The sequence below is a fragment of the Lissotriton vulgaris genome, chromosome 3_1, assembly GCF_964263255.1.
Source record: "Lissotriton vulgaris chromosome 3_1, aLisVul1.2, whole genome shotgun sequence".
Lineage (NCBI taxonomy): Eukaryota > Metazoa > Chordata > Amphibia > Caudata > Salamandridae > Lissotriton > Lissotriton vulgaris.
This window is the reverse complement of record NC_141689.1, coordinates 608,940,405-608,967,229: the sequence shown is the minus strand read 5'-3', so window position 1 is coordinate 608,967,229 and position 26,825 is coordinate 608,940,405.

The following is a 26,825-nucleotide window of genomic DNA, read 5'->3' as shown; positions in this document are numbered from 1 at the left end:
CACCTGAACTGAGGTTCTGTGTGGATTACCGAGGACTGAACTCAGTGACAAAGACTGATGCTCATCCGATCCCTAGGGCGGATGAATTGATTGACCGGGTAGGAGCTGCCCAATATCTGAGTACCTTTGACCTCACTTCAGGGTACTGGCAGATCTCCTTGACAGATGGAGCAAGGGAAAGGTCAGCCTTCTCCACGCCTGAGGGACACTTCCAGTTGTGATGCCCTTTGGGCTCAAGAACTCTCCTGCCACATTTCAAGTGCTGGTGAACCAGGTCCTCTCTGGAATGGAGAGTTTCTCTGCTGCTTACTTGGATGACATTGCTGTCTTCAGTAGCAGTTGGGAGGACCATCTGCAGCATTTGCAAGCAGTTCTCCAGGCCCTGAGACAAGCTGGATTGACAATCAAGGCCAGCAAATGCCAGATTGGGCAGGGGTCGGTTGTGTACCTTGGACACTTGGTGGGTAGGGGGACTGTGCAGCCCCTGCAGGCGAAGATTGAGGCAATCATGGCCTGGGAACCCCCCAAGACACAGACTGAGGTCCGAGCTTTCCTGGGCCTCACAGGCTACTACCGTCGCTTTGTGAAGGGGCATGGCACTATTGTAGCGCCCCTCACAGAGCTCACCTCGAAGAAACAACCTCGACAGGTAGTTTGGACGGGAGCTTGTCAGCAAGCTTTCGAGAAATTGAAGCAGGCGATGTGTGCGGCACCGGTCCTGAAGGCCCCAGACTTCTCCAAGGAGTTCATTGTCCAAACAGATGCATCAGAACATGGCATTGGGGCAGTGTTATCGCAACTAAATGAAGAGGGCCTGGATCAGCCTGTAGTCTTCTTATCCAGGAGACTGCTTCCCCGGGAACAGAAGTGGAGTGCAATTGAGAGGGAAGCTTTTGCGGTGGTGTGGGCTCTGAAGAAGCTGCGGCCATACCTCTTTGGCTCGCACTTCCTGGTTCAGACTGACCATCGACCCGAAGGTCTAGAAAAGGCAATTCAAATGTATTGTGTTCAACTGCAATTGTCAAATACGGATACCGAACATTGAGCCACTGGTGAAAAAGCAAGAGATTATCCAATGTTCCATGCCAGATTACTAAAATGTCATCAATATATCGCTTCCATGTGCGAAGCGATTGATGAAATGGATTGCTAGATGTTAAAACAATACTCTGTTCAAAATTGTGAACATTTAAATTCGCCAGACTTGGCGCGAAAACGCTGCCCATGCTGGTTCCAGCAATTTGGAGGTACAATGAATCTTCAAATTTAAAATAGTTCTCTTTCATGGCTATCTCTGCCAGAGTCATAATGAAGGAAACAGGAGTGATAGTTGGTGGTTCACTTTCTTCAAGTAATTTTCTCAACACTTCAAAAGTTTCTGTTTGTGGGATCGAAGTGTATAGTGATTCCACATCAAAGGAAAACTAAGATGTCTGTGGATAGGTCAAATCGATTTCAGGTAAAAGTCTCAGAACATCTTTCGCATCTTTAAGGTACGTTGGCATCTTCCTGACCATAGGATTGAGAAAATGGTCTACAAAAGTTGATAAAGGTTCAAGGAGAGAACCAATCCCTGAAATTATTGGTCGTCCTGGTGGTGGACGTTGTGGCTTGTGTACCTTTGGTAAGGTATAGAAATAAGGAACCATAGGATTGCTGTTTCTCAAATATGCAGCCTCATTCGGGGTGATCCAACCTTCGCTGACACCTTCCTCTACTAGGTCGCTTATGATGTTTTTTAGCCATTCTGTTGGATCAATAGATAATAGAGTATAAGACCTGGTGTCTTGTAGTTGGCGTAGACACTCATCTCTATAGGTGGTGCTATCTTGTAAAACGATGGCACCACCCTTATCGGTTGATTTTATCGTGATCTTGTCATTCGATGTCATTGAGCGTAATGCATCTTGTTCTTTCTTTGGTAGATTCACAAAGGAATTTTTCTTCGACTAGAAGAGTAAGCTTAAATAATTTTCAATGGCTTTCTCAAAGGCAATGACTTTAGCAGGTATACCAGCGAGAGGAGGAATGAACGTGGACGTTTTTTTTAGACCTGTGTTGGTTTTGGTTAAGTCTGGTGTTTCCTCATTCTTCTTGGCAAAAAATAAATGTAGCCTGATTTTTCTGAAGAATTTGGCCATTTGCATTCTGGCCAAAAAGGGGCCACCTTGTTGTGTTGTGACAAAACCCAATCCTCTATTTCAGAGAGCTTCTTCAGTTTCTGATAAATTATAAGAGCTTAGATTTATCACAAGGCTGTCTTCTTGCTTGTCCCTGCCGCTTCCTGCGGGATTTTCTTGCCATTCCTCAGATCCAATGTGGATGATTGCGGAGGATTCGCCCATTGAACCTGTCGATTGAATCCGGGTCTTTTGCGACCTGTCGCTCCTCTTCGGCCACGCCCTAAAAAAGGCTGCATATTGGGATCGTAATGAAATTGTGGAGGACCAAACTGTCCCATGGGTGGTTGAAAGGGAGGAGCTCCAAACATCCAGGGGTTCAACTGAAACCACAGAGGAACTTGATTTTGATAATTATTCCTCCAAAATCTTCTGTTTTCTTTTCCTCTGTTTCTATTGGGCTGGGTCCCTGCACCTCAACTGTCTGAATCGCTAGACAGATCCTCTGAACTAGAAGTCGCAATGGTTGATTCACCTTTCCGTCCATTTCTGTTGAAAGGAGTTGCTACATAAGAGACGCTGGTATAAGGATAGACTTTTTCAGTTGAAAACCTAGCGAGATCTTTCTTGCATTTCTCCAATGTAGCAAAAGGATTGATTCCTTGAACTCTTTATTTTGTTTATTACTATCATCTTGATTGGTCTTGAAGCTAGTACCTTTGAGAGTGGTTCTGATCTGACCTTCTAGTACTTGAATCTCAATTAGTATCTTGTCAGCTACCCTTTTAGCAGTTTTTATAATTAGGACTAGCCAGTCCCGTGTACACTTCCAGGCTAAAAATTCTTTGTCCTCTAAAAAAAGCCGGGGGGCATTGGTAACAATTAAGCCAGTTGGTGCGCAATTACCACGGAGGTACTCAGCCATAGTTATTCCGTGGACTATAGTTCTTGAATGACTTTTTTTAAGCATTAGGGGGCATATTTATGAAGGCGTTGCGCCGCCGGTGCGTCATTCTTAACATAGGAAAAAGTGACGCACCGGCGGCGCAAGTCCTTCATAAATCTGCCCCTAGGACTTTAGCCCAACCTTCGATATTGGTGCTGACTGCCACCGGTAGATGTTCAAGGAGGCTAGAATTCTCATTGAGGATAGATTGAATTTCCTCCTCTTCAAAAGCTAGACCTAAGTTTGTGGCCATAATTGAAATAAACTGAAAGAGTGATCGATGACGTGAAACACAACAAGGGTGAATTCGAAGTCAAGTTCGTGAAAAACAATCTAGGCGTAGTGTAAGTAGTAAAAACGTACTTACAATCAGTTAATCCGGACCCGCAGCCCCGGCTGCACAGCACTGAGAAAATACAACGTTAAAGTAGGGTCCTAGGGCTAGATTAACGACCCAGCAGACACATGCCCTGTTAACACTATACAACGCCCTACATCATTTGGGCTCTCCTTACCCAGGAGAAAGTGCAGTATGTCTATCAGTTTAGTATTGATAGAAAAACAACTTCAGAAGAATCCAAAGTTGGGCTTAGAGGACCGGAAAGTTATTTGGGTAAGGAGAGCCCAAATGATGTAGGGAGGTACCAGGCGGGAGCTGATGGGCACTTTTTTCAAATTTGAGAATTTGAGTGCAGCATGGCACATAGTCACATTAAATTGTTCATCTCATAGCACTCCTTTTGATGATTTCACAGTAGGATTGTAGTTTCTCTCTGACCCTCAGATATTTCTTTCGTTTGTATAGTGTTAACAGGGCATGTGTCTGCTGGGTTGTTAATCTAGCCCTAGGACCCTACTTTAACGTTGTATTTTCTCTTACAGCTAAAGATTGCCTGCCTGTCTGACAGAGCTCTCCATTTCAAACCCCCAGGTATCTAGTCCAAAAGCTAGAATTATCTGGAGGCGGTAGACCCTCAAGAAGTGCTAACTCCTTCCTCCTGAAACCACAGATCTTTTGCAAAAGAGAACTTAACAAAGAGCGCTCTCTGGCTCTGCCCCGAGAATCTGGAACTCTCTCCCTCCTGAAATACTCAGAATCACCTCCACAGTTGCTTTCAAATTGGAAATAAAAAGATTCCTTATGAACAAGTAACATTAATTGGGTTTGGTTCATCTGTTGTAAGGTACTGGACTTACACCTTTACATCTTAAATTGATTTGCTATATCTCTTTAATTAATCTTTTCTTCCCTTCCTAGATTCACTATTTTTGAGCTATTATGATGTTCTTTGATTCACCCTTTGTAACTGTTTCGTTTGATATATATTTGACGACTGTACATCCCTGATCAACTTCCCTCCCTTAATTGTGAAGCGCTCTGATATCCCTCTGGATCATGTTCGTGCTATATAAAACTTTATAAATAAATAAATTTAGGTGTAGCGGATAAGTTCATAGGTTGATAAATGAAGTTGTACTGTAGGAAATAATTGCCCAGGATGGTGATTTCACAGTTTGTATGTGATTTCATAGAAAATGTATTTCATGGAATATCATTACTGAGAAACCCCTATCTAAACTGTTCAATGGAAATATTCAGAATAAATAGCATTTATCTTTTCATAGAAACCAAATCATAAAATTACTTTTGGTCAACATTGGCTTTTGAACGTCTATTTTGTAAGTGAAAATGCAATGGTTGCAGGTCTTACTTTCATTTTTTTTGTCTAAGATATTTATTTCAGTGCTTTACTTCAGGGGACATTATTTCATATTTATATCTTTAAGTAGAATTCTTTTAATTCAATGCCCCATCATGACCTGTAAATAGCATCCCTCGCTAAACCCTCACAACCCATAAACACCATCAGTCCCTTCCCCCTAAATTCCCTCACCACACCTAAACTACACTCATTCCTGAAGCCTAAAAGCCCTTTCTAACCCAAAAATCCATCATCCCTGAACCATAACATCACCCACTACCCCTAGCTCCAGCTCTCCTGAACCCTAGAAACTCTTTTCTATGCCTAAATCCCACTTATCGGATAACCCTTAAAACACCTTATCACACTGAAACTCCAGCCATCCCTAAACCCTAAAGAACACTAAGGGGCCGATTCCGATTCAGTAAAATCCCCTACGAATAGCCGTACGGAGCATATTTCCTGTACGAATCGTACACCTTAAAATTCCCCGTACGTATGATGAAGTACAATCCAAACCCAAAGCAGATCTCCATACGAATCATACGAAAGACCATACGACTTAATAATCCATACTAATCGCATTCGGAACACGCAGTAGGCGACGTCCGTACGGATCGAAGCAGCTTTTTCCGACCCAGCAAGTACGATTCGTCACGTCAACACTCCGAACGACTCTTTTTCTACGGGAGCTCAAAACATCTGTAAAAACAGATTTCGACTCAAACCGCGTACAAAACGGACCCCCCCGGGTACGCGAGTACACCCCATGATTGCAGGGATACGGTGCGTAGGGGTACAGTGCTTTGAGGTACGGTGCGTAGGGGTACGGTGCTCAGGGGTACGGTGCATAAGTGTATGGTATGTATGGGTGCGGTGCTTAGGGGTACGGTGTATAGGTATACAGTGCGTAGGGGTACGGTGCTTAGGGGTACAGTGCATACCCCCATGATTGCAGGGGTACGGTGCGTATGTGATTGTGTGGCTCTCCGTACGAATTGCTCATAAGACGTTTTCCATACGAATCGCACTCTCGTTCCCCAGTCCGAATTGTCCTTGTCGGGTCGTACATCAAGTTTACGATTCCATGAGGGTCTGTATCGTATGGATTTTCCCTTGTTTTTCATATGGTTTGCAAAGATTTGGACGTATATTTTTTCCTACAAATCGTACTACGCGATTCGGACAGATTTGTACGATTCATATGGAATGGGCTACGAATTCGAATCAACCCCAAAGTATCCATAAACACCATCCATCCGTGACCCAAAAGAACTCCTCTTCACCCTAAACTACTCATCTCTGAACACTAAAAACACATTTCGACATCTAAATTCCACCCAGCCATGAATCCTTAAAACCCCTCATCACCCTAAATGCCACCCCATCCTGAACCCTAAATACTCTTCACCAACTCCAGCTGCTACACATAACTGAAGCTTAAAAACTTTCACAACCTTAAACTCTGCCCATCCATTTACATTTTAAACCCCTCAACACCCTTACACTCCACCTATTCCTAAAATCTAAAAACACCTCACACTCCTAAACACCACACATACACTCCACCTATCTCTGGACCCTAAAAACAGGCCACAAGTCCTAAAATTGGGGGGACTAACCTAGTTAGGCAGTATGCAAGTGACATCACAGCGCTTGACCTCACGGCATGCAACCTCACGGTGCGCGACATTACGGCGCACGACATCACGCGCATGACATCACACATGGCATCACAGGAATTGACATAATAGAAAGTGGCATCATAAGCCACGACTTAGCAGGATCACAAGAAGTGACATCAGATCTAAAGCCCTCACAAATATGTTTAGCAGGTCTATCATGTGTAAGTTTGAGTGCATTGTGAGGATAATAGCATAGTGAGCTATGGAAGATGATGTGACTTCTACACCTTTTAATCCCCCGGTTTTATGTAACACATCCTGTACATTTTTTTTTTTTTTTAGTTTTATATTGCGCAAAGTAGAGCCAAGAAATTTGGTATCAGAGCACTTTACATAGCAACAGTTTCGTTACAGCAGGTCACATTCATTTTTTTTAGGCACGGGGAGATTAGGAGCCAGATGTAGGTGGCCAAGTAGCGAGCGTTAACGCTGAAATTCACAGAATTTCTGCGATAGCGCTCGCTATGTGGAAGCGATCAATGTAGTTAAGTTGAAACCTACTAGCAAAATAAGGAATCACAAAGTTGTGATTCCTTATTTTGCTCTTGCATTTAAGAAATCCCAAATTGCGATTCCTTAAACGCAATGTAAGTAGCACAAAAGAAAGTGGACTTTAGCCTTAGGGAATCTCTCATTACCACCAACTTCAAGTTGATGGTAATTAGTGATTTCCTTTAAAAAATCACTTTTCTGCTTTTTTTAAGTGCCATATGACACACATTCATGCCCTTAGGGTATGTATGTGCACCAAATGTGCACACATGCACATTTCAGGGGTGCAACATGGTGTCCTTTTGGAACCCTGGCACCCTTAAAATTGGTCCCGCAATTTGTGAGTGCCTCTTGGTGATTCGCAAATTGCGGGAGCAATTCCTTTTCATTCCTATGGGCCTCTTGGCCCTTGGGAAGGTATTCCTTAAGGTATTCATTAATTGCGAATTTCAGTTTGCGATTCACAATTAAGGAATATTAAGGAATCAAAAAAAAATGTTGCGATTCCTACCTACATGGCATTTTACGATTCCTTAATAGCGATTCCCTAAAAATCGCTATTAAGGAATAGCAAACATGCATTTACCTACATTTGACCCTAAGTGATTTGCCTAGAATCACAGGATGTTGAGCGTTGTTGCCGAGACTCAAACCCGGGTCTCCAGCTTTGATGTCGACCGCTATAGCCGTAAGGCTACATCCTCTCCCACATTCATTTACAAATGTACATAATGTATTGTAAATGTAATATGCACCTATGATGTAAAGAGCACTGACACCCTGCATTGGGATGCGTAGGGCTACACAATAAAAAATAGTGCTACTTAATTTATTTCAAAACCTCCTCAAGGGCAGTAAGCTCTATATAAATGCAATTTGCTTTGTGTAAATACTGGGAAAGACCAACACATCTGATATTCTTACAGTGCATGCATATCTCCTAAACATGGACTGAACAACGTGAAAAGCTGCCTCTCTTAAGTATGTATAAAGTGCTAACAAGATGTGGGCCTTTGTTTCCTCTCCACTTCATTTGCACTGCTCCCAGCCATGAGACTCACAAAAGGAGGCCTGATGACCCCTCAAATTCGGCCTTTGTTATGGGCCCAGCAGGAGTCTAAAATAAGAAAGCCCATCCATGCCTGCAAGGTGTGCAGAAGGAAAGCAGACAACGTGCAGGCACTGCCGAAAGTTTCCTGGTGTTTGGAAATTACATGGGGACGAGTTTAGCACATTATTCAGTGGGGCCAAAATTCTTGGCAGGGAAGACGGCGTTCACCCTATGAAAGAAATAGGTGGACGCTGTCCACCCGCGTGTACCCCCGAATTGTGCCCTGCCTAAAAAACACTTTCTATAAGTGAAATCCAATTTTCCCTGACTCCTAAAAAACCCTTATCACCCTAAATATTACCCGTCCCTGAACCCAGAAGTACCACAGTAGTCCTAACCCCCACCCAAATTTACTGTAATTTTAGTTTTTTCCTTAAAATAATATTTGCTTTAAAATGTTTCCTTTAATTTTTGACTTTTTTGTATTTGCTCAGAATGTTCTTTCCATAAAATTGGTTTCCTAAGATTTGGTTTCCTCCAATGTGGTTCCTCAGTTTTCCTTCTCTATTAATATACACACATCAGTGAAAAATGTATTGAAAGTCATACATCCTTTGACTCTAAAGTCAGTTGTTCATTTTGGCTCCTTAGCTCACAATTTTCTTTTTATTTGGCATTGAAATGTTGCAAAAAAACAACGCACTATTGTCTAAGGCACTGCTATACATTACTTTTCCATTCCTTGCAGCAGGACTAAACTTTTCTGAAACGCATTAACCCTTTTTGCATAAAACATCATAAAATATGTTCCCAAAGCCTTGTAAATACAATATTGTTCCACAACACAATGCTGATCGAATCTGCAGCTAACATTCCCTTCAACTTCTAGCGAGGCTATGTTTTTCCTGACACTGCCTGAGAAACATTTGGTGGGCGTCCATCAGAGAAACGTGACACAGAAAAAAATATATAGTTAAGATAGATTTTTTCCCTTTAAAATATTAACAGTTTTAACAATCTCAATTTCAGTGTGATTGTTTGAATATAAATGGGTTGAGATATGGGAATAATTGAGTTTAATTGCCAGGCTTCAGATCAAATATAAAAGGAAAAGTAATGTAAAGCATTTATGAAGCTCTTTCATTGGAAGTGAGCAAAGTGTGTTGAAGAAGAAAATAATATAACATGCATGGTAATTTAATAGTAGCATTGAAAATTGTGAAAGGTGAATTTGATGCATATGTATCGAGATCATTTGTGTGTAGTGGCTAGGAGTAGAAATGGGCGAAAGGCAATGAGGTCAATGCCCAGAATATTGTTAAATACACTACAAAGTGTTGCAATTATCAGTATGTAGCATCTCAGTGATTGACAACAAAAATGCTGGGAGGATCTGACTGAACATGGAAACAATTACAGAAGAATGATTGAACTTTTCATAAATGTCTTTTGAACTAGAATGCAAGCAACATGCCGCCCAAAGAGAAGATCATTGTTAACCTGTGCTCAGATAATTAACCAATCCACGTGATTTTGACAAAGGGCAGGATTTAGATGTTGGCGGAGGAGTTACTCATCACACATTTTCTGGATATTCCATTCTCCTTATTTGAAGGTCAATTTGATATAATGCACTTGTGATAAGGCAAAGGCAAACCCGTCACCAATCTCTAAATCAGGACCAGATTGTTTAAAGATGAAGGAAGAAGAGAAGTGCACTAGGTTTGAAGTTATCTGTGCCGTCGTAACATGACAGTTTTCAGGTGACCAACACGCTTATGATTTCACAAGTTGCATGATGATTTTCTTCTCATTCCTCTATTAGCAATGTATTCAATTTTGAGTGAAGGACATAAACTCCAAGAAGTCAGAAGGACCCCAAGAAGTTCCATTAAAGCATCAGCATGTGTTTGATTAAACCATGGTATTACCAGGCTAGCCACAGCTGAATGCTTTGGTTGGCATAGATGGTCTTGCAGGAATCTGTAGAGATCAGAGCAAAAGCAAGCCGCTGGGTGGCTTGAAAGGAAAGAATTGTTGCACCTTGAATGAAGGTGGGTTACATTTTTGTAGGCATAAGTTAAGAAGCATGTTCCGGTATTGTATTGCTGTGCCTTTGTGGCCTTACTTATTCTTCCCTACCTGACTCGTTGCCATAAGTGAATGTTGACGTTCTAGTGTGGATGCTTTAGCTGTTGAATTCAGGAATTTAACAGTGCCAAATTGGCATGATATTATCTCAAACAGCAAGGATCAGAGGGGGGGAGAGCATCATCCGCCCCCTTGTTCACCTTTGTGGACTTTGCCTACTTGGTTCGGCCGAGCACAACCTGTATCCAGCATGCTGCTTCCATCACCTCCATCCAGCCTTCTACCACTATGGACATCTCCAACTCAATGGATCCTTCCAGACCCAAGACCACCACCCCTGAGTGCAACACCACCTGAAAACTTGGCTGAACAATGGCAAGAATTTCCTACTCTGTAAATAGGTCATCTATAATTGTCCAAGCCTAATCGCTGTTAAAATGTAATCCTGAGTGAATTTGCAATTTGTATATATATATAACTCTAACCACTAGTATATGTAGTAGACCTTTGTACTTACTACCATTCCTATGTGACTTTAGAGTTTATCTGATTGCATCTCTTCCTTGAGTGCCTTTACAACTTGTACATTTGCAATTTGTTCCCTCCTTTCACTCCACTTGTAAATATAACTCTAACCACTAGTATATGTAGTAGACCTTTGTACTTACTACCATTCCTATGTGTTTTTTGAGTTTATCTGTTTGTATCTCCTCCTTGAGTGACTCACCTACTTGTACATTTGTAATTTGTCGCTCCACTTGTACATTTGCAATTTGTTCTCCTGTTTATATCTCTTATGTAACTCATGTAATTCAAAGTCCCTATGTTATGCAACTGGTTCTTATGTACAGCGCTCTGACACCTTCGGGTAATGTTCCGGCTATATAAAAGCGCATTAAATAAAAAATAAATAAAAATAAAATAAAGTGTCTGACATTTTCCTCATGTTCCATGATCTAAGAATCAAAGTGAGATTCACTTCATGGTGGGATCAAGTTTTAACTGGCACCTTCAGATCCCTACACAATCTCTTTCAGTCAACTCAAAAGAAAATATTGTTGCTATGACTCAGACATTCTACCTTGAAACGCATGCTGATCCAACAAATGTCACAGATATATGGGAGTAATTACCTCCCTAGATGTTCTGAACAGAATGATACAGGGTTCTGGTTTTGTATGTTAAGGTTTATGGTGGACGATAGTGTAGCTGGGCAAAGCTGTTGAATTTCAAGGCCTGTTTTTACAGCCAACAAAAATTCCATCTTTGATTAGCTTAGATTTTGAGGCTTAAACCCCTCCAATTTTCTGAAGCTCCCAAACATGTGCAAAAATTCCCAGACATAGGGGCATATTATCAAGGAACGGCGTTAAAATTATCACCACTTTAGCGGCAGGAAACTGCGGCTAAAACTGAGATAATGGGCTTGATAATATGCTGTAGGGAGTTCCAATAGAAGCCCATGTTAACACCAGAACATGGGCTTCTGTTGGAATTCTCAAGGGCATATTATCAAGCGCATTATCGCCGCTTTAGCTGCAGTTTTCTGCTGCTAAAGTTGCGATAATTTTAACACCTTTCCTTGATAATATACCCCAGACGGTTGGACTGCAACTTAAGTTACAGAGTAACGTGGATGCAACCAACCTAATTCATAAAAGCATATGCAAATTAAAATGCTAAGACCAGGTGTATTCTGGTGAACATAGACAGATAGGACCACCCCACCAAAGGGACCTGCAGATCTTAGTCGGTGATGACTGAGATGTGTTCAGATGCACTGAAACTGTTGAAATGAAATTAATTAACCATACGAATGGAAAAGTCTCTTTTGCAACTTTAGTCCAGTTCTGATATTGCGTGTGGAACCTATGAGGTAAAATTTTTATTTCCAATTAGGACAATGTGAAGGTATGTGGCTAATAGTAGTCAATGGACGTTTGATGCTTAGGGTGTAAGTAAGATGGTAGATGCTGTGCAGACAACGTCCAGACGAAGGCAGAGAGAATCTATGGATACACAGAAACGAGGATTATATCATGCACAGAGACAGTTTAAGCTAGATGAGCATGCACTAAAGAACAAAGAATTATGCATACCAACATTCTGATTTCTGGCACAGTGTATGGGCGACACCACAGTACATGGACATTAGAGCCTGACTACGAGTCTGGTGGTCATAAGAACGCCTCACTTTAGTGGTGGCGGTGGTCCATCCGCCTCATTATGGCTTCAAGATTTTCAGCGGTGGAGGGACACTGGCTGCACGAGGGAGCTGCACCACAATGTAACATGTTGATTGGGACAGGCGCAGTCCTGCTCAGCATATTACAAGTCCCACCACCTCCAGCAATCCCATGGCAGGAGCCCCGCCCTGAAAAGGCTGGCAATGGAGGAACAAAGGGGGCCCAACAGGGCCCTAACATCCCCCCCACCATGGGGATACGTTCAGGGGGGCACAACATGTGCCCCTCTGTCAGTAATCCCCCAAAGTTTCAGCATAGCATAGACGTCACTGTCCATGCCGTGCTGGAACTTTTTTGACATTCCCATTCTGGTGCCTGTTTTCCACCACCATGGGAAAAGTGAAGGACCGTCCGCTGTCTATGAGTTCAACTCGTATTATTGCAGGTGGTCCATGCGTGGCTTTGGCGCAGCTGTGTCGGCCGAGAGCCGCCATAACTGCGCCAAAGTCTTAATCAGCCCCTTAGTGTTCAGTACCCTATTGGAGTGGTTCTTCTATGATCTCTCTTTCCCTTAGTGCTAGGTTTGCCCTGATGCTGCATGCATTACACCCACAATTATGTGATTGTTATCGCGAGGAGGGCTGTTGGATATAGGCACAGCATATCTGGAGGAAAGCAGACGGCTAGCAGGGAGTAGTCATCAGGACCTACAGTACCCTGTGAAATTGCTCTTTAGAGCTATGTAGCTGCTGCATGGCCATCATACCTTGGAAAACAGGGCCTATCACACCAAAATGAAAACTAGACGGATTTAGCATTGCAAAAAAAACAGCACATGAGAAGCTGAAGGGCCATGCGTATATCCTCAGAAGCTAAAGGAAGGAAGTAAAGAACAAGGTAAGGTAAAGGAGTGCACATCACTGTGCATGACATTTGATGCATGTTTTATACCTCAAGAATAAACTAATATCTTGAAAGGAGAGAATGCCAAGTAAGGACGGAGAATACTGAAAACTCTCACACTGCATTCATTCATAATTCAGGGGCAGCAGAGACAGGGGCCCCAACGCAAAAAAACTACACTAGCTCTATTGCAGCAATCACTCCCAAACCAGGACTTAGGCAGCTGAGGATGCATGTAGCCAGTAGTTCCTGCTAAACATTACAAAAGTATTTGTCTTTATTGATGAACAAACATAACCATTGTTCTTCCCTGCGTGCAAACAAGACACAAAAGATCATTTAATTTAATGAGATTCACAGCTTCACAGCTGTGATTAAATAGAAAAGACAGCCATCGCCATCAATAGTACATCTGACTTTTAATATGCTACAGATTAACTTGGTATTCAGAGGAGCCAAGGTCACATGACACTTGGGGATATATGGAGGGCAGTATCAATTGAAACTGAAACATTACAACACATTTCCTGGGACCTCACATCCAGGTACTGAAAGGAGGGAAGAGGCTGATGGAGCCTGGTGATGGTGGGACCTCCAGAGGAATTATGAGGTCATTAGTTGCACGTGATAACTTCTGTATGGACAGATCTCCCCGATAACTTAAGCAGCAGTCTTATACCCATCATCAGTTTTTGCCATTCAAGTGCCTCTGTCTTTTTCCCCTGTAGGCAGGGTTTGGGTGGTCCATAGTCACAATGAAGCATTCAAACTGCAAATATCATGATTCCTGGGGCTATGATTATGGAAATTCCATGATAAGGAGAGTTTACATTTGTTGTACGGCCTTTGACAAGTAGAGACTGATCAATAATAAGATATAAATTGTACAGGTGTGATTGAGAGACAATTATGGTTATCTTCTGGGCAGTGTCCACATTAAAGTGTGGAAGGAATCTGCTGTCTTGACTTATTGGCAGAGAGCCCACAAGATAACATGAAGGCAAGTGTTTTAACACACAATGCTGAGCAGCATGTGCACTGTACTGCTGCTGGTCCACAGACCTTCAAAGTTCACTAATGACAAATTCAGATAAGACGCCAGATTAAAAAATATATATTTTTATTGGTAGTATATATATTAGAATCAATATACAGACATCATCTTACAAACATCTATGCAATATATTGCTGCCTGGCTGTAAACCGTGGCTCGGCGTCGGTCCTGGTTGGGGGATAGTTTTACAATTGAACCTTGGCCTTATTGTTAGTGCAATTTTCTCTGAGCCTTTGATATCCCACCCCATCTAATATTCTATTTACAAATGCATCCTATAATCACAGAACTACTTATGATTTGCGTTTATTTCCTGAAACACCAAATAAAGAAATAAACAGAGCAAACAAAACTTCTATCGCTATTAGACAGCTTCTGGCAGAGTAGGTTACAGCAGTATGTCTTACTGTGGAGTTAAGGCAAAATTCTGGCATAGTGCAGTATCCAGTATGTCTGACTCCTGTCCATAGTGGTGTGGATATCTGTGCAGGGGGGGATCAGAGACCCATGCAAGAAGATGTACTCGTAGGACGGATTGGTGATGAGGACCTAGCACATCTGAGGGGCCGTCTGGGCATGAGTCTAGGGATGTATTGGATCAATGCAAGGGCGCTGGGACACCACCCACGCTCTGGTGGAATCCCAGTGCTGCCCCCCCCGCAGACCCACCATGGCAAGGGGGTAAGGGGGAGCAGGAGAAGGGGGGAGGGGCGGGGTTTCCATTGGAGCGCCATGCTGTGTCGGTGGCCCAGTATCCTCAATGGAGGAGCCAGCTCCGCTACCCCCCACTCCTGCAGGTCCACCCTCCATTTCTACCTGGGGGCGTGTCCATCTTCCAATGAATAGCTATGTGGCGTTTTGCTAATACCAGCCCAAGTAATGCAAACTTATATTGCATGCAGGCTGTGAGCTTGGAGGTCAGGAGCACTCCCAAAAGGCATTGCCTAACTGAGGCTTCAATTGAGTGTCCAGCACTGTGCTCCAGTAGGAGCCGAGTCTGGGGCAGTCCCAAGTCACATGAACAAAGTGGGCCAGGGAGAAGCTGAAGATGCCAGATTTACCTGTATTTGCTCTGGAAAACCACCCCCTCCTGAATGGTAAAATATGGACCATAAGAGTGGACTACCATAGTCTGTCAGAGAATGATTAGAAATGGCTGAGTCATTCAGGAAAATGAAGCGCTGTAGAGTAAGTTCTTCATCATACCGCATGGGGCCACCTAGTGTCTGGTAGAGCAGTAGTGGCATCAAGCGTTCCAGTTTGCATTTAAGTGTGTAAAATATCAAAAACCTCTGTTTCAACACTTTCCAGGGCCTAATATTTTCATAACTGTTGAATAATTTGCTTCAGATCCAAGACTTGCCAGGTCCAGAAAGTGTTGAGTTCAGATCATGACTTTCCAAGTAACACTACTTGTGGTCAGGCATTTACAGCATACAGTGGGTGTGATAAATTGGGCTGTTGGTTGAGTGGGGTGTTAATCCTGCTCAATCTTCAGCCATAATCCCTGTCAGGGTGAACCACAAAAGTCACTAAATTAACTTATGCTTAACCCTCTGGTTGCCTGGCACAAAAGCATTCAGGCTAAACTTGAAGGCAGTGTGTAAAGTATTTTTGCAGCACACAAACAGTCATGAAGTGAAAACACAACACAAGAGAAATCCCAAATTAATTTACAAAAATAGAGTACATTTTAATCAATCAATCAATCAGGATTTCTAAAGTGCAGCTGCATCACTGGTGAAAGTCTCGGAGCACTGGGGGATCATGCCAATGCTGCCCGTAATTCTATTGATCGAAATTCCAGGCCTTGAGGTCCTTCCTGAACTCCTGGAGCGATGCTGAGGCTCTGGGGTGCAGGGGGAGGTTGTTCCAGGCCTATGCCGCAATGTGGGAGAAGGATTGACATCTACTGTTTGTCCAGAAGATGCTTCAAGTGGCTGCTAAGGAGAAGGATGGTGGAAAAGTATTCGATCCTTCAATATGTAGTGCCTTGTAAGCTTGAGTGTTCAGCTTGAACTGCCATCTCTTCGTAACTGGTAGCCAGTGGAGTTTCCTGAGGTTAGGGGTGATGTGCACCCATCTGGGAAGGTCGAGGATGAGTCTGGCTGCTGTGTTCTGGATAGTCTGCAGTTTTGTCATGAGTTGGGCGGTGATTCCTATGTAGAGGGTGTTGCCATAGTCTAATATGCTGGTAACAAGAGCTTGTGTTACTGTTCACCTTATGTTGGATGGGAGTCATCTGAAGACTGTCTTCAGCATCCAGAGAGAGATGGTGCTGGCTGCTGAGGTTGTGGGCATGTTTGGTGGGTTTGAGGTTTGGGGGTTGGGCCCTGCTCAGTTGGCCACCATTCATTGTTCCAGAGTGTATCCTTGCCTTTACCGAAGATGAGTACTTCTGTCTTGTCAGTTTTGATTTTGAGACAGTTGTTGTTCATCCAGGCAACCATGTCTTTAATGCACTTTTGGAACTTGTCCTTGGTGGTCGTTGTTCTGGGAGAGCATTAGTGGGTTTTTATCTCCACAGGAGATGATTTTGAGTCTATGGCTCTTGACGAGGTTAGTAAGGAATGTCATTTATATGTTGAAGAGTGTTGGGCTGAGGGAAGAGCCTTGAGGTACACCACAGCTGATTTTCTTAGGGAGTGAGGGGAACGGAGGGTAGATTATCTTTTGAGTTCTTCATGTAAAGTAGAACACGTTCCACTGGAAGGATGCTCTTTGGATTCTAACCTGGTGGAGTCTGTTGATCTATATTTGATGGAATACGATGTTCAAAGCTGCTGAGAGGTCAAGGAGGAGCAGGACTGATCTTTTTTCATGGTCCAGCAGCATTCTGATGTCATCAGTGGCTGTGATTTGGGCTGTCTCTGTGCTGTGGGTTGCTCTGAAGCCGAATTGGGAGGGGTGCAGAAGGTTGTGATTCTCCAGGTGTCTAGTGAGCTGAATGTTGACAGCTTTCTCAATGACTTTGGATGGGAAAGGCAGCACGGAGATAGGTCAGTAAATCCTAGGTTTACCTGGGTCCATGGATGGCTTCTTCAGCAGCGGTTTCATGTCAGCATTTTTCCATTTCTGGGGAAGTGGGCCATGGTAATAGAAGAGTTGAGGACCTAGGTGAGTTCTTTGCTGATGGGTTGATTGCCAAGTTTGAAAGTATGGTGGGGGTAGGGGTCTGCTGGTGCTCTGGAAGGGATGGATCTCATGATGGACACCGTTTCTTGGTGAGGGTTTTCCACAAGTTGATATAGTGTGGGTGTGCTTTGGTCAGCGTGATGCGGTTGATGCTGTCCTAGGTATGATGTTGAGGTACCTAGTCCTGGTAGATGGTGTGGATTTTGCTGTGAAAAAAGCATGAGATGGTGTCACAGAGAGCCTGCAAGGGTGTGATGTTGTTTTCAGTTGCTGAGGGGTTGGTAAACTAAATACATTATTTGACACCATAATGACAAAGTAGAACCAGAGTTATGATTTTTTTAAGTTTAAGGTAGAAACTATAGCCAAAAGATCAAAGCAGCAACATCTAGTTATGTGAGACTGGGTAAAAATTGAAAAATATGTCCAACTGCGATGGAGCACAAGTGGGATACCAGAAGTGGATTGGGCTGCGTTGGTGCATACCTTCAGACTTAGAAGAAATTCAAAGACATTTTTTCTGAGAAGGTAAAGTTCAGAAGGGCAGACCTGCAGGCACTATCCGAGGAGGGAGTGTACAAAAAGTGGACTGGACAAAGTTGCGGTGTAGATTTCTTTGTTTGGAGAGTTCCACTGGGCGAAGGACCGACAAATACGATTTGCTGCTGCAGAGAAGAACATAGAAGGAGCTACTGCAAAGTCATTCAATGCACCATGGGCGGATGGATGAGCCGGTTGGTCTCAGTGTCCTCTCAGTTCTCAGAGCAGATGTTAGCCCAATAATTACCTAATTTTTGATTTTGGCTATCTAGGCTACCTTTGACACCACCAAATGGCTGCTGCTCCTGTGTAAGTACCTTTGTCCAGTTTATGGCATCATAATACATTATTGCTGGATTTGTATTGTTTCCAGATGGTTTATGAATTGATGTATGCCTATTTTACACAGATCCCGACTCTCAAGGAACCTTTTATTGGTTGGCGGGTGAGCCCTTTGTTGCTGTTTTTAAGCTTTTTGAGTCGCTTTTGTTTCTCTATTTAAACAACTCCTCTAACTTTGGTGTGTTCCTTTTTGGACCTTTTTGATACTCTTGCAAGAGAGCTACTGCTCCTGTTATGTGTATTCCACTTTGTTTGGCATTAACATATTTGACAAACTACATACGTACTAAGTAGATCTGTTAAGGACAAAACCAGGGGTGATTTATTAATCTTTTCCTCTATTTTGACACTGCGTTGAAGCAAGGGAATTTTCTTCTGTATACGTGAAACTCCTTTGTAATTTGTTTCTTAGAAGGCACAAACCATTTTTATATGTATCTTTTGCTTTCAGATCTGCAAAACTATATATAAATATGAAGAAGCCAATCTCTATGTACTTGACCATTTCTGTGAGCTAAGAATGTTGCAGTTTAAGTATTATCTGACCAACCCTGTCTGTAAATGTTTTACAAGGGTAACTGATTGTCTGCTATTCAACATTTGTAGATGTCTCTCTGCATGGTCCTGATGAAGACCCCGATACAAGTGTACCTATAGAAGTTGACATGTCGATGTATATATGTTGACTTTAAATAGATATTTTGCTAATGAGGGAACCTATATCGCCACTTTGAGTCCAGGTTCCTTCAGACTTATGTTTTTAAGTCAACTTTATGTTCATTAATTTAGCACTGCTCATCATTATTCACGATCTTTTACTTCTCACTATCACTGAGCCGTTCACTTGGAGCACCTACAGAGTATGTCCTTTGCACAGATGTGTGCACTTTAGTTAAGATACCATCAATGTATATTATCTTCAATGTCTGCACATACATGTGCATGTGAGTATGTGTATAACTATTAAACATTTGGTGTTTTATAAAACATTTACATTTGTACTGGACCACTTCATTGTTGTTGCTTAGGAAGCTTAGGCTATTGGAGGAAACCACTGTTCAGTTTATTATAAATTTCTAAAAGCGGCATTTTCAAAATTGTAACTTATAATCAGACTTTACCAATGAAGCAGATTTTAATTGCATGTTCTCAGACACCAAACACAGAATGTTTACTTTTTCTCAATCAAACATTAGCACTTATCGAATGTAGTAAGGCAACCCCATGTTATTGTATGGGAGAGGTAGGCCTCACAGTAGTGAAAAACGACTTTAGGAGTTACTGCCAGGTACCTGGCCTGGGATGCCTGCCACACAGTGCTGGGATGAACACAACCTCCCATTTCCCTTTGGCAGTTTGTGCTACTGCCAGTTTACAGCCATAGCACATACTCCCATACGAAAACAGGAGTATGCGACTGCACCATGTCGACCGGATCTCGGTCGGCCCAGTTTCAATGACATTGTTTGTCTCACGCAAGTAATAAGCCCCTTTGTGAGGTGATCCTACCTGACTCTCTGCTCCTGAAACCACCTAACATGAAGCTGGTGGAGGAATAGCGAGGTATTCAGACAAATTATCAAAAATAAATATCATCATACCAAAATATTGTCTCCAAAAATAATATCAAGAATATCGATTTTAAGGTAAGTAATATCAATATTTACTAGGCCGAAGTCATTAATATCGTATACAAAAATATAGTTGTTTATAATACCATTATATTGTATTTTAGTATGTATTTTAAATGTACATGATGTGAATGTTTTGTATGATATTTGTTTATGTTTTTTTAATATAGTTGTTACATTTTTGGTAGTTATGAAATGTTATTTAATTATTTTTGTGATTTTTAGTACCATAGCGGGTTGTAGGTTTAAAGGAGTACAGGGCGGGAAGTAATTTAATTATAATAAATACATAATTTGTTTTTCACTTCATATTATTTATTTACTTGACAATTATTAATGTTAATTGTGCATTTTTTTATTTTATTTACATTTTAGGTGCAGGTTGTGGGGTTTATAGGAGTATAGACTGGAATGTAATTTTATTTTGATTAATTAATATGTAGTTGTTAATTATTATTATTTATTTAATTGATAAATAATTATGTTAATTGTGTAAATATTTTAGTTTTAATTTCAGGTACGGATTGTGGGGTTTATGGGACTACAGGTTGGTAAACAAATTATTTCTATATAATTAATAATGAATTTGTAATGATTACTAATTATTTAATTCATAATTCTTTATGTTAATTGTCTAATATATTTTTAAAAAAGAAGTTTTAAGTGCAGTATGTGGGGCTTATAGGGGTACAGGGTGGGAAGCAAATTAATTAATATTAAGTTTTAAATGAATATTAATTATTTATTCAATAATGTATTATGTTAATTGTGCAATACCATTTTTTAATCACATTTTAGGTGTGAGTTGTGGGTTTTTGTAGGGGTATAGGGTGGGAAGTAAATTCATTTTAATTAAGTTATAATAATTTTGTAATGTATATTAATTGTTAAATTGCTAGTTAATTATGTTAAGTGTGTAATTCATTTTTTGTTAGCTTACATTTTAGGGGTGTGTTATGTGTATAGTGGTGTATTGTGGGAAGCAAATTAACTATATTTAAGTAATTCATTTTTAATTAATGGTAATTAGTTTATTGTTTAGTGTAAATAATTTGTTTTTTAGAGTTAAGTTTTAAGTGTGGGTTGCAAATGTTTAGGGGTATAGGGTGGGAAGTAACAAAAAAAATTGTTAAATAAATATTTTTTGTTAATACATTTTTAAATACAATTATTTATTTAAATTATAATAATGTTTGTATTTAATTGTGTTTTTTTCATATAAAATATATTTGTTGGGAAGAAGAGAATTTGTTTGTTTTTAATGTTGCACTGACTGGTTTGGCAATAGTAAATTGTGCCCCTCCAAAATCCAACACTGTTCCTACTGTTGCACTCATTGGAGTGGGAATAGTAAATTTTACCCCTTTGCAATCCAACACTTTCCCTGCTTTTGTAGTAACTGGAGTCGAAATAGTCAATTTTACCCCTCCATAATCCAACACTTTCCCTACTGTTTCACTGACTGGAGTGGCAATATTCAATGTTGCCCCTCGTTAATCCAACACTTTCCCTAATGTTGAAGTTATTGGACTTGGAATAGTAAGTTTTACACCTCCGCAATCCAACACTTTCCCTACTGTTGCACTAACTGGAGTGGGAATATTAAATTTTGCTCCTCTGAAATCCAACCCTTCCCCTACTGTTGTACTGACTTGAGAAGGATTAGTAACTGTATCCCTCCGCAATCCAACTCTTTCCTTGCTGTTGCATTTATTGGAGTGGGAATGGTAACTTTTACCCCTCCGCAATCCAACACATTCCCTACTGTTGCACTGACTGGAGTGGGAATAGTAAATTTTACCCCTCTGCATTTTTCCTAGTGTTGTACGGACTGGAGTGAAAAGAGTAAATGTTACCCTTGTGTTCTGCAACAGTTTTGCTACTGTTGGATTGCATGAAGTGGGAGTAGTACATTTTATACATCTTTAGTAGAGCACATTGCCTACTTTTGTATAAATTGATTTGGGAATAGTATATGCATTAGATGTAAAATTATGTAATTTATTTTAAGTTTGCTGCAATTTATATCATGTTTTTTATTGTTTAAAATTATAATATTTTTAATTAATAATGTTTTTCTGTGTGAAATATGTTAAAAAATTGTAAGAGATGTATGTTGTTTACTTTTCATTTTATTTGAAATGGTCTGTTTTTTAAATCATTTATGTTATTGTAATTTATATATATTTATTTGTTATAGTATAACATTATTAAAAACATTCTTAAATTATAATATAAATTAAAATTATTAGTTTAATAATCGTTTTTCAATTAGATATATGTATTATATATATATGTTTCATTAACTTTTAGGAAAAAAATGAATTGTTATATTTGTTGAAATATATATTAAATCTATTTTATTTTTTTAAATTATTATTACTATTTAATTTTTTTAATACTTAAATGAATATATATATATATATATATATATATATATATATATATATATAATATATATGCTTACTTCCCACGGCTCTTTCGCGGTGGAACCTCCCACAGTCCGGTGGCGCGTTCACGGCTGGCAGAGCCCCGCCAGTCAATTATTTCCCATAAACTTCCAAGTTAGACGCGCACTCAGAGGTAAAGTGGTACACAGTGTCGCTTTATTTGCTGTTACGCGTTTCGGAAGCCACTTTTTTGTAACGTTCTTGTACACACATTGTCTCTTATTTACACCACCACTTATTTATGAAAGTGAATCAGTACATTTCATCATTACTTCTTATCTCACATTTCATTCGCCACAGTGGCTGATTGTGCAGTGACTGAAGAGGGGTTTAGAAACAGTCACTGCACAATCAGCCACTGTGGCGAATGTACTGATTCACTTTCATAAATAAGTGGTGGTGTAAATAAGAGACAATGTGTGTACAAGAACGTTACAAAAAAGTACACTCAAAGATGTCAGCCAAAATGAAATGTGTACAGTCCTGTTTCTATGGCTATCACGCTATGTGTATGTAACTGGTGGAAAGCTAATGGCTTGCTGTGTGAGCAAGGGAGTTTTGGCTTCCGAAACGCGTAACAGCAAATAAAGCGACACTGTGTACCACTTTACCTCTGAGTGCGCGTCTAACTTGGAAGTTTATGGGATATATATATATATATATATATATATATATATATATATATATATATATATATATATATATATATATATCCCATAAACTTCCAAGTTAGACGCGCACTCAGAGGTAAAGTGGTACACAGTGTCGCTTTATTTGCTGCAAATAAAGCGACACTGTGTACCACTTTACCTCTGAGTGCGCGTCTAACTTGGAAGTTTATGGGAAATAATTGACTGGCGGGGCTCTGCCAGCCGTGAACGCGCCACCGGACTGTGGGAGGTTCCACCGCGAAAGAGCCGTGGGAAGTAAGCATATATATATATATATATATATATATATATAAATATATATATATATATATATATATATATCGGCACACACTTACTTCATTTGCAAGAAAGTAGACGGCACTCCAAGCTTGGAATTTTTCTCAGTTTATTGGCAGACCCCCCTGCCCCCAAAGAAACACAAACGCGTTTCGCCAAAAAACGGCTTCCTCAGTGTCAATATCCATAACAACTCACGCCATTATATCTCCACCTCTCTATCAACATCGAGAGAGGACTAACAAAAGCCATGTAAATGATTTGGCAGACATCTTACAATGTGCAAATTCGCAATCTATAGGCTATATAAGGAGAATGGCGATCAAAAGTGCTCGTGCAATTAAAAACAAACGGGAAAACTCCATGTAATTCATTTTGAAATACTTTGCTTGCGTGGAAAAAATTGATTCTAACAAGAATAATTTGTGTAGGGATTTGGTAACATGATACATAATCAAAACTCAATGTGTAAAATACCTCAGGATTGGATTCACATTAAAAATACTTATTTTGTATATTGTAAAACTATCTATACACAATGTAAGAAATCCTGTCCGAGGTTCACAGTTAATGTATTTACACATGCAACATAGTGACACATCATGTTTCTCCAAAGCCTTTCCTTATGTTATCATACATGGTCCACGCAAGTGTGTGACTATAATGCCCTGTATGGGCTAATTCTCTGTTTTCTTTTCTCTCGCCCTGAATGCACTTTGATCTCCCATATCCCAGATTTACAAAATTTGGAGTCTGATGGACATAGGGTGTGGGGGAAGGATTGGCGGATGGTGTTCTCATAGTTTTTGTTCTGTGTCTTGTCTGATTACTGGAATCTTTACCCCCCATTTTTTTATTTCATCCTGACCCTCTTCCTGTTATCTATTCTAGGTGTACCCAAAGTTCTTCGTCGTTGTTTAGGCCTCCAGGTTTCATCGCCTGGAGATCAATGATATATTTTGACTCTATAGCCCTTAATGCTCTTATTTTGTCACCACCTCTTTCTTGTCTTTCCAACTGATCAATGAGATCAATGAGATAAAAGGAAAGTAAATTTCTGTTGCTGTTGTGGTGAGTTTCAAAATGGCGTGCCACCGGGTAATTCTTATCTTTGTTAGTGATGGCACGCATGTGCTCCAAGATGCGCTTTTTCGCTGGGTTGATCGTACTCCCAATATATCTCTTGGAGCACGGACAAACCAGACAATAAATCAGAAATTCTGAATTACAGTTCAGAAATTTGTTGATGTTTCTGATGGGCCGTGGATCATTGGGTCTACCGTCATATTTGGTATTTTTATGACTGTATTTGCACCCTTTACAGTGCATGCAAGGGTAAAAACCCTGGATAGGTTTTGATGTGGATGGTTTTGGGGGATCTTTATAGTGACTCCTCGTCAGGTGGTCACTCAGGGACTGACAGCGTCTATAGGTGATAGCAGGTTTGGGGGGTATTCGATTCTTCAAGACACTATCCGTTTGGAGGATGTGCCAATTGTTATTAAAGATCTGGACCAGTTCTTTAGATTTCATTTTGTAGGTCGTGATCATTCTTGTCGCTGTTTTGGACTCCACTGCCTTTTTCAGGTTTTTGTTCTGTAAGAGATCTTTCCTGTCCGTAAGCTCCACTCTTTTAGAGGCCTCAACAAGCGATATCTTGGAGTAGCCTCTCTCTAAAAATCTAGAGACCGCTGCTTCTTGTGCCAGTAGGAAATCGCTATGTTCTGAGCAATTTCGTTTCAGGCGCAATAGTTCACCAAACAGAATGTTTTTTATCATGGTTTTAGGGTGGTGACTAGCCGTATGTAGTACGGCCTTTCCTGCCGCTGGCTTGCGGTAAAGTTTTGTTTGAATGGTGCCCCCTGCCACAAATACCTCAAGATCAAGATAGTGGACTGATCTGTCACTGATTGTGCTGGTAAATCTTAAATTGAGACTGTTGTCATCCAGCGTTGCCACAAACCTCTCAGCCGAGGGTCTGTCGCCCCGCCAGACGACAAACAGGTCATCGATGTATCTAGTCCAGATCATGATGTGATCCAACCACTCCTCATTGGTCCCCCCCAGGCCACGTGCTTCTCCCACCAGCCTACGAAGAGGTTCGCATAGCTGGGGGCGAAGCACGTGCCCATGGCGGTCCCCCTGATCTGACGATACAGTACACCTGAAAACAGAAAAATATTATTGTACAGACAAAACTCGGTCATTTTGAGAAGCATACGGTTGTGTTGATGAAATTGTATGTTTTTCTTCCCAAGAAACCATTCAATTGCTAAAAGTCCCTCCTGATGTCCAATACACGTGTATAAATTGGCAACATCTAGAGTAATGAGAAGCATATCTGCTTCCCATTGGATGCCGTCAATAATCCTAAGGAAGTCCTGGGTATCCCTCACAAAAGAGGGAAGATCTTTGACAAAAGGAGACAAATAGTTGTCAATGAATCTGGGAGCGGTCACGATCAGCGGGGGTGCCGATGTCGATGCCCCCAGATTTCAACAAGGACTGCGGGCGGTCGCCAGCTGGATGACGTTCAACTGTCTCCAGCTGAACGCTAGTAAGACCGAGGTCATGGTTTTTGGCAGACAGCCGGAACTTTGGGGAGAGAGATGGTGGCCAGGGGACCTGGGTCCTGCTCCCATCCCAGTTGCCGAGCTTAAGAACCTCGGGGTCTGGCTGGACCCTACTCTTACGTTTGATTGTCATACCAAACGTACGGCGGCCTGCTGCTTTGGCATCCTGCGCGGGCTTCGTCCAGTGCTTAAGTTCTTTGATGCCCCCACTAGGCAGCTCATGATCCAAGCCACTGTCATCTCTAGGCTGGATTATGCGAGTTCCCTACTGGTTGGCCTGAATCAGGCAGAGATTGGGCGTTTACAACGGGTCCAGAACGCCGCAGCAAGATCGGTGGTAGGCTTACCAAGATTCTTCCCTACCTCTAGCACTTTGCGTTCACTGCACTGGCTCCCGGTGGCCCAGCGGATCCAGTTTAAGGTCCTCTGTGTCGCCTACAAGATCCTGAAGGGGACCCCAGCAACGATTCTTATGGCTCTTCTGGCCAATTACACCCCAGCCCGAGCCTTAAGATCCGTGGATTTAGAACTGGCTGTTGTGCCACGCTTTAAGCGGAGCAGGGCAGGAGGGCGTTCGTTTCAAGTTCGCGCGGCGGTCCTGTGGAACTCTCTACCCCCGGCGATCCGTGCTGAGAGGGATCTGCTCTCCTTTCGCCGTGCGGTGAAAACTTTTTTATTTCCTTAGTTCCTAACACTGTTTGATTACTGTTTGATTATTGTTTAGTTGTGTTGTGCTGCTGCCTTGTCGGGCGCCAGGACGCACCTTAGCTGGAGCATCTGTGCGCCAAATAAAAACGCATAACATAACATAACAAGTGGCTTCTAAGAGGCTGCCTATGGACGAGACAATTGGTCTCCCTGGTGGGTGCTTGATATCCTTATGCACCTTTGGCAGGTGGTAGAAGGTAGGGATGATTGGATGTTCGCAATGTAGGTACTCATGTTCGTTTTTACTCAACATGCCTTCATCCAGCCA